The sequence below is a fragment of the Gallinula chloropus genome, assembly GCF_964237585.1.
Source record: "Gallinula chloropus genome assembly, chromosome: 2".
Taxonomy (NCBI): Eukaryota; Metazoa; Chordata; class Aves; order Gruiformes; family Rallidae; genus Gallinula; species Gallinula chloropus.
Window position 1 is genome coordinate 15,368,749 of NC_140086.1, and position 9,763 is coordinate 15,378,511.

Consider the following 9,763-nt stretch of genomic DNA (forward strand, 5'->3'; position numbering starts at 1 on the left):
TTACAGTAACTACTGGAGTTACACGGCGCAGAGGGAGCTCTTCAACAGCCGAATTGCTGGCAGACCTGTAATCCTTTTATTGACTGTGCTTCATCTCAAAACTGTGTTTGACCCCAGGTTCCTAGAATCCTGTGCCTCTGGTGTTTACGAACTCTCCCATGGTAGTTCGAGCTGCACATAAGCCACTGGGACTGACCTGCCACCAAACGAAGCGATTCTGTTCCCCCAGCTGTGGTTGCCCTCTGCCTCCTTTGCATCACAGCTAATGAAAGTGAGGGTACAGAGTGGGTCAGACCAAGGCAAAGCTGTTCTCTCTCTTTCCTCTTTGATTAGGTTTGTGCTGAAATAAATTAATGTTCAGTACTAACAGATTGGTTTAAAAATAAACACAGAACTTCTAGCTGGATACGTGTCATGTTTTATCTTCTTTATGGAATGTACAGTGCATGGGCTTTGTTTCATTTTTAAGGTGATAGATGGAAAACTGTTATTATGATTTTTCTTTTAGATAAGAAATGCTGATGTGGCCTCTGGAAGCAGTCACTTGGTCTGAGCCATGCTTCTGCACCTCTAGACACCGTGTGCTGCTGTGCCCATATTAAGTAAAGGGAGAAATCAGATTGTCACAGTTACCTGTTTACACTGGAAGGATACTGATTTGATTATGAAATTCAGAACGTTCATAAAGAGATGTTTGAATGTTCTTATGTACATGTGACTTTAGGGAAATGAGTAGTATCTGGAATGTATTCAGTTGAGCTAAGTTTACAGTGGTTTACATCCTGGCAGACTCCAAGGGTCTCAATATTGATGAATGGGTCACAATATATCAGCATTTGTCTCATTTTTTTGCTACTTAGTAAGCACAAATACACATCTGTAACCTTGAACTTCAGGTTATGAGCTTGTGTGTCCTCTGCAAAGGTAAATTCCCATCAGGCACTCAGGTGTGTGCAGGAGCTGGATGCCCCTTACAGAACACGAGCCCTGTTTCTAATGCACAGTGTTCTGATGTCAGATTGAGAAATGCTGCCCGTTGATGTGCTTACATCCTCTGAAAACCAGCCCTGACACTGAAGGCAAGTTCAAGTAGTAACTGCTTCTGACTCACTGTGTGCTGAAGCAACATCAGAAGTTAGTGTAACACGTGAAAACAGAATCCCTATTTCAACAGACCGTGACTTTGGGAATATTTGTGGTTCCTCACACCTGCAGAAAGGATTTCCATTCTGAGGAAGAGGCTCGAGGAATTGCAGCTGTACATGCAATGAACTGACAAGTATTTATAAATGGGGAATTAGCTGTGAATGTGTTTCTTCAGGCCTATCTCAGCTACTCGGTTCCACCTGAACCCAGCCACAGGTTCTTTCACAATGTTTTAGTAAGTTTTAAGCATTTGATCAAGTAGGTTTTGATTCACAGGAAAGCAAACAGGATTGAGGTTCCTTTTTTTCTTTCCTTTCATAAATCCTAAACCAGTTAAACTGCATTCCTGTTAGCCTGATGTCCTTCATGAAGAAATAACTATTACACACAGCATGTATGCAATTTCTGGGCAGAAAACAATCTGTGGTTCTTCTAGCATCCTTTACTTACAAATCATTAAGGAAGGTAAAGTGGTTTGTGCTGCCCTCACACTCTGCTAAGATGTGGTTTGGACTATGAAAAATAAGTTAAAGACTAACTATCTCACTTTCCCTTTATGATTTTCAATGTGACACCCACAGAATTTGCTCACACAGATAATGAATATTTTAATTCAGTCACAGCTGCTAATAGTTCCTTGTGTTTGTTAGTGTCTGATTTTTGTGGTTTTCTTCCTGGCATCTTTACACTTCTTGTACATGCATCTTTTAGGCAGTGACTGTTTTCATCCCCTACAGTAACTAACTCCTTACAGTGGACTTGCAGATTTTCTCATAGATGCTGGATGAGGCAGGGGAAAGGGGTGATGAATTACCTGCCAGGAATTCATTACAGAGCAGTAATTAGAAAATAAAACCAAACAAACTTAAACCAGCAGCGTCCCTGCACCTTTAAACAAACTAATTCTACTCGGGAACCTGATTCGGGATGGGGCCTTCTGTTCATGTACCCTTCTGTGTTTACAGTACATAGCAGTGCATTTCAAATACTTGCCTTGCCATTTTCTTCCTACCAGTAATTCTGTGGAGCTATTTAAGTAGCTTAAATTTTAATCCACAAGTATTTGGAAGAAGGATGAATCAGTGGTCAAAAAGCACAGCTCATTAATTTTACATAAAGCAGAAGAATAAACAGGTCAGTATTCTGTGCATTATTATACTAATAGGATCATCTAATTCCTGTGTAGTTAGTGTTTATATGGCCTTCTGAAGATGTAATTTGTCGTACAGGACTAATGTTGTGTTGGTAGACTTTTACATCTAGCTATACTCAGAAAGAAATCATTAACCTGGCATGAAGTCCTTTTGGGTTTCTGGTGCATGGTGAAAGAAACCAGGTGGGATTCAGCTGACCTAGGGCCTCTGTGTATCTCTGAACTACCTGCCTAGGGCCCCCCACTACAAACGGGAAAGAAATAGCCACCTTTGAGGAACAGTTTGTTTTGTACTAAAGCAGGCCTCTGAAATAGATCTTATGATTCATTTCTGTCTGCTTCTTGACTGCAGAGGAAGTTTATGGTGGCTGGGCCTGATGCAGATGTCTACTTTGCAGATAACTAAGCTAGGTAAGAGAAATCTGTGGATCAAACAAGTTCAGTATTTTCTGTGATGATCTGGAAGTAAATATAAAGGCCGCTTAAAATGAGTCAAATAACAGTCTGAGTTGTTTGATTGAAGGGACTGACTCAGTGTGACACTCTGCGTATGCCCCAGACATATGTACTTGGTTCCAAGCACGTTTCACGCAATGAACGAAAAATGTTACACTCTTTTTCTTTGCCTTCCAGTTCTGTGTTTTTCTTACTATCAGAGCCTAGCAGGGTGAGTTCCTAGATCAAACCTACCCAGGCTTGAAGCTGCATCAGCCTGCCCTGGCTTCTTTACAGAGACTGCAGAGCCTCTCCTGCTGGCCAGTAGTGAGGGAGTTACCTCTGAAGGTGTGTCACAGTCTCACATGTTCTGTGGTAAGGTAAACACAAAGCAAATATAAGACCTTGCTTCCTTGCCAGAGCTGTGGCAGACACAAAACTGTCTCCAGCCTCCACGGCACTAAACTGATTGTCTTCTGCTGCGAGTCCTTCAGCCCCACAGAAACAGTTGCTCAGGTGACCAGTTTTTGGTGCCTCGTACTGAATGGCACGCTGTACCTCAAACCTCAACAAACTCTTTCCTTCCAGGGACATCTTTGCATGTCCAAGTCCAGCTTTTCCCTAGAAAATCTTTATTTTCAGGTTTGTGACATGTTCCTGCAAGTGTTTCTTCCAGCTCCTTCCCCCAGAACTGGTCTCCTGTACAGATCAATGTAGGGCTGTGCTTTTTTTTTTTATAACCTTTTCCAAATCTTCCCATTTTTTGCTGACCAGTACAAACAGCTGGCCCTCATTTCCAGCTTTTCTAGTAAGCCTCAGCTCTATCAAAATAGGAACTGGCTAATACCCTTCTCCATGTATAGAGAAAAATAACCTGTATGTGCCAAAGGGGATGAATATTGGGACTGATGATAGAACATGCAGTGTGACATCTCTAAATTACAAATTGAATCCTCATGTGTTCAGAGGAACCACGTCCTGAATCAAATTAATGTGCTTGGAACAACTGGGGAGGATAAGGAAGTATACCTATCTTTATTCCATTGCCTTCTCCACTCTGCTTCCCAAATTCGCATAGCTGCTTGGATAGTTTTGATGCAGAGTTCTTCTATAGTTATTATTATTATTACTAGTACTACTACTGTTCTCTTTTATGAGAATCTCTTAAGGGCATGGCATGCAGAGTCACTGCCATCTGCTACACACTGCCCTGTCCAAGGAGCAAACAGTGGAGGGCAGCCATATACATTGCTTGCTTAAGCTTTAATAGGTCCACTGGTATGTGCCTACACTGGAAAATGTTCATATCTGACAAAGTAGAAATGGAAAAGGTGTGCCTTTCACAAGGAGAGGCCTGTGATTGTCCTTGGTTACATATGTGAACATGCAGAAAGCTCTGGGGTTGCTGGGCTACTGAATTGAGATTTGGTCTTGGATCTGTGGACAACCTCTTAGGTTTCCTTGGACAAGCTTTAAAGCATTTTCAGCGCCTAGAAACTGCCTCACAGTGGGAAATAAATTCCTCAGTTCACATGCTAAGCATCCGCCAACTCTGTATTCACATTTTTCTGCAACGTTTTATTTAAGCTTCCACTGACTGACTGATCATCATTGTTGCTCCTTCCACCCTCCACGTGCTCAGGGAATGTTGTAGGGCAACTGATATAAAGGCTTCTATTGTATGAAGTTGGGATAGTTAACATCTCTTGCTGAGCAATTCACTGCTGAGATTAATAAGATAGCAAAGGCTTGAAACATCTAATAAGGGCAAAAAATTAACAAGGGGCTTATGATTAAAATCTATTTCCAAAAAGATACACTTGTGGTACTCTTAAGGATTGAACTATGTCTGCAACGGTAAGACCAACATAATAATAGTTGTAAAAGAAATCCCAACCACCAAACCATAAGGAGAGACAAATGCAGCTCGTATCTGGGTGGAGAAGGAAGATATGTACTGAAACTGCATCATATGAGAAGGTCACGGCTCTGCAGATGTGCTTATGCTGTACTGCATCATATCAATGAGGAGCTACATCCCCTTTCCTGCCCCGACATCTGTAGAGCTATACTTCATCAGGTATGGGACTCAGGCATAGTGCTGAGGATGTTCGGGGTCTTAGGGGTTCGGAGCTCCGAAATGCATGTGAGCACGCACACCCAGCCACGGAGATCGTGTGTAGTTAGCACTGGGCTTCGGTAGGCTGCTACCTGATCTCTGCACAACGGGGTGCTGCAAGTCCCTGGTCCCACCCACCTAAGGAAAATCAAGTGAAACCTTTTCCTGCCTGTGTTGAAACATCAGCGTGGAGAAACCTTTCCAGGCCAGGGCTGGGCGGGGCCCCGGGGCCCAGTCAGGCGCGATGCACGCAGCAGGTAGCCAGGGAATTCTTTCACCATATGCTGTGCTCCTTTACCATGCAAGTGTAAAAGCAACCCAGATTAAGCTCCTGCTTTGATCTTACTCATTCCTTCTTACACGTTGAGTAGGTTATGTGTGACTTTCATAAATAAGAGGACAAAAAGAAATGGCAATTCACGGATTCTGTACCTGTGCAAGCATATTAAAGCAAGACAACCCAGAGCAAATGCTTTCCAGACAACCATCCCTCTCTCTGTCATACATTTACTCTTTATATCGTCATACACGGCATCAAGCGGCATCTCTTAATAACCATTTCAGCCAGTTGAACTACAGCTGTAGTACAACTGTATGTGAAATTAAATAGAGCTGCCCAGATATTCTTGTGGCTGTGGTCAACAATGTGGCACTACATAGCTCTAGGTAATATTTAAGTGATTGAACAGCTTTAAAGCAGTGAAAAAAGTGTATCGGCTTAATGTTCATGTGAGATTGTTTGAAATGCTTAAGGAAAATGCATTCTTAATGGGGTATATTGATTCTGTGGTAATTTTTAATAAAAACTGAAGGGGGAGAAACTGATTGTGAATGATCAGCATGGATCTACTACGGGTAAATCATGCCTAACCAGCCTAATAGTGTTCTATGATAAAGTGACTGGATTGGTGGATGAAAGCAAAGCAGTGCATCTCACTTATCCCAGCTTCAGAAAGGCTTTTGGCACCTTTTCCAACATCATTCTTGTATCTGAGTTAGGATGTTATGGTCTGGATGGATGGACAACCAGGTGGGTAAAAATTGATTGGATGGTTGGACTCGGAGGGTGTTTGATGGGTGGTACTCTACCTGGAGAACGAATAGAGTGCTTACAGCGGTCTGTAAACTGGGAATGACATCTTTATAAATTACCTGGAAGAAGTGATGAAGACCACTTTCATCAGTCTTTCAGATAACACCAAATTGGAGGGAACAGTGGATACCTTGCAGGGAGGGCTGCCATGCAGAGGGACCTAGATGGGCTGGAGGAATGGTCCAACTGGAACCTAACAAAATTCAGCAAGAACAAATGCAAAGTGTCCTTTGTCTGGATAGGCCGAGCCCTTGCACCAATACAGGCTGGGGCTGATTTGCTTTACTTTGTGAAGGCTCAGGAGAGTCCTGGCATACAGAACGTTGCTGGTGTGTCAGGAGCGTGCCCTGGCAGCAAAGGTGGCTCACAGCATCCTCACTGTGGTTGAGGGAGCACAGTCAGGAGCTTGAGGTAAGAGATTATCCTTCCACTCAGCATCTGTTAGACAACAAACAGACACTGTGTCCTTTTGAGCCCACCAGTGCAGTACAGACAATGAAAAATTGGAGCCAAGTTCAGCAGAGGGCCCCAAGATACTTGGAGCTGGAGCTAAAGGAACCGGACTTGTTCAGCCTGGAGAAGAGGTGGCTTCAGGTGGACCTCAGAGAAGCCTGCCAGCACATATGAGGGAGTCTTGAAGAAGACAAAGCCAGGCTCTTCACAGCTGTGATAGGTGAGTGGACAAGATCCTTAGCATAACTAAAGGAAGGGTGGTGAATGGACTGATAGCAAACCCGAGGAGAAGGGCTTGGGGGTGTCGATTAAGGAGAAGTTCAACATGACCAACGTGTGCTTGCAGCCCAGATGACCGGTGTCTTGGTCTGCATCAAAACCAGCATGACCAACAGGTCGAGAGAGGTGATTCTGCATTTCTACTCTGCTCTGGTGAGACCCCACCTGAAGTACTGCTCTGGTGTCCTCAAGAAATACATGGAACTGTTAGAGCACAGAGGACCACAAAAATGATTGGAGGGCTGGAGCACCTTTGCTAGGAAGACAGGCTGAGAGATTTGGGCTTGTTCAGCCCGGAGAAAAGAAAGCTCTGGGGAGATCTTATAACAGCCTACCAGTACCTCAGGGGGCTACAGGAAAGCTGGAGAGGGACTGTTTGTCAGGAACTGTAGTGACAGGACAAGGAGTAAAGGGTTTAAACTAAAAGAGGGTGGATTTAGATCAGATATTAGGAAGAAATTCTTTACATTGAGGGAGGTGAGGCCCTGGCACAGGCTGCCCAGAGAAGCTGTGGCTGCCCCCTCCCTGTCAGTGTTCAAGGCCAGGTTGGATGGGGCTTTGGGCAACCTGGTCTAGTGGAGGGTGTCCCTGCCCATGGCAGGGGGCTGGAACTAGATGGGCTTTGAGGTTCTTTCCAAACCATTCTCTGTGCGGTTCTGTGAAGAAACAGCAGGCATGAATTGAAACAAGAATGTTGCAGAGTGGGTATAGTAAGAAGAAAAAAATGGGAAAAATCTTAATATTGGGATAGGGTAAAATGGTTTAGGTGCTGAGCTCTAAGAGATGGTAAATCCTGAATAGTGAGACACCATTTCTTGTGCTTCTGACTCCATCCATTTCATGTAGAAACCAAAGGTGCTTTACCTCCCACAGTGAATTTTCACTAAGAGTGAAACCCATGACACAGCCCAAATTCTTAACTGTAACAAGAATATTTTTTCTGCAAAACACAGCTATTATATATAATAATATATTATATGTTGACATATATATTATATATATGGCATGCAGAGTCATATATATAATATTTGAGTCAGTGCAGGCTCAATCTGTGTCTGCATGGCATGGTGCAGGGCTGTATGTCAGGTTTCCTGTGCAGATAGCTTATTTTATTTGGCTTGGCCTGCTAGTTAGGCTTCTTGGCAAAATTACATTAACTAGGACCCAGAACTTCAGGAGCGGGTGGCATGAGCACCTGATCTCATGTGTGCCTGGCTAGGCTGAACATCTGTACTGTGCTCCTCTCCAGTCCCTCTTCTGTAGTTAGCAAAGGAACAGCCACTCCAGGTCTGGTGTTCCAACTGGTAGAGCCTTGCCCCATTTTACTTGCATATATAGGGGGTAAAAGGATTTGGTTTGTTTATTTTTTCTCTTTCAGAAAGGAAGAAACTGGTGTGGTAGGAGAGGTGGTGGATGGAGGAAATGAGCAGTTCCAGCCTTTCCATTGCAGAAACCCAATGCAAGTTCCTCTCTCACTTCCCTCAGCCAGAGACAGTTACAGTCATTCCTTCCCATACGGGGAGCATGCTCCAGGATTACCTGTATGTCACCATCTCCTAAAAGAGACCAGAGTTTCAATTCAGACAGGTATTCCCTGAATTTGTACGTGAAAGAGAGTGCCTGGTCCAATCTCAGCCCGAGCTTGGTCCTGTGACAAAGTACTGCTCCTCTTCCACCTGCTCCCAGCTCTGAGTTTCCTCTGAAGAACTGGTCGTGCCAACTGGAGCATTCAGAGTACCTCTGGATTTTGTCAGCCAGTGGTCCCAGTGTGGCCAGAGGGTTCCAGAATTTGGATCCCCAGTCTGGCAAGAATGTTTTAGTGACTTTTTGGGTCAAAACTAAAGACTAGTGGTGGAGACAGTATCTGTGATACTGCCTACCCATGGGGGTGTCACTATGCCACTTCTGCATGACCGGTAAGATCTGACCAGCTGTGAGTGATGCTGGCAGCCCTGGGCTTGAACTTGTACAAGGCATTACTTTTCCTCAAGAAACTTTGTCTGAATTGGTCATTAATTCTTTAGCGTTATCCATTAATGATTCTAAAACCAAAGTGTTTAGCTTAATGAGTTTATTACTATAGATCCTAAAAAGTGTAATTCTGCTTAATTTGGGGGAATAGGAATATCAATTACCAGGAATATAACAATTCAGGATGAGTTCTATTGTGCTAAGTGAACCTGTTTGCCCAGATCCTTTCATAGCATAGTAGGGGAGCGATGCAAAGAAATGTGGTCCCACCCCTTCACTCACAGGTCTGAATAGCTCCCTGGAGGGTGTGTAGCAACAGAGGTATTTTACTGCTGGTAGCAACAAGGGTTTTCTGGAGGAACAGGTGGCAGAGAAACTGTATTACAAGAATGGTTCTGAGTCAGAGAGTCTCCTGGGATGCTCCTGCTTTGGTAATTGCTCAGAGATGAGCTTGGAGTCAAACTAACAACCAACCAAGTGGTTTGGAGGATTTCCTTGTTGAGGGTGAGGTTGAGGGAGTATGACTGTTGTCTAGTTGCCTTTGCAGTGCTGTACATTGCAGTCAAAGGGAGACTTGGAGCTCACCATCTGCATTACTAGCTGATGGCATGTCCAGCTCTTCCTATACCCAGATCTACAATCAGTGCTTATTGACTTTCAGGGTACATTGCTGCAGTGTGCCAAGTGTCTAGCACTCTCCTTAGGCTCCAGATAGCATTCCCACATTATTAGTGTCAAGTGGGAAACAAAATTTATAGATCTTCATTGCAGGCACCCTGGGGTTTCTTTTGACAGCTCCTGCTGTGAGGAAAGGCGGACCATGTCTAAGAACAGGCTCACTTCTGAAGGCAAAATCATTGCTGTGCCTGAAGAAAAGAGCTCCTTCTCTTATCAAAAGTAGGAAAATGTGATCCATTGTGGGCAACTGGTATGGAGATTTGAATATCTGGACACCAGCAGCAAAGCCTTTGCACTTGATGCTCGTCATTTGTGGAGAGTCCCACTGAAGTTTATGACTGAAGTTGCTCAACCACACCCAAATGTGGGTTCTTGTTTTGTAGCTGCTTCCTGCATCACAAAGGCACAGGTCATTTTAGCATTAGGCATCACACGT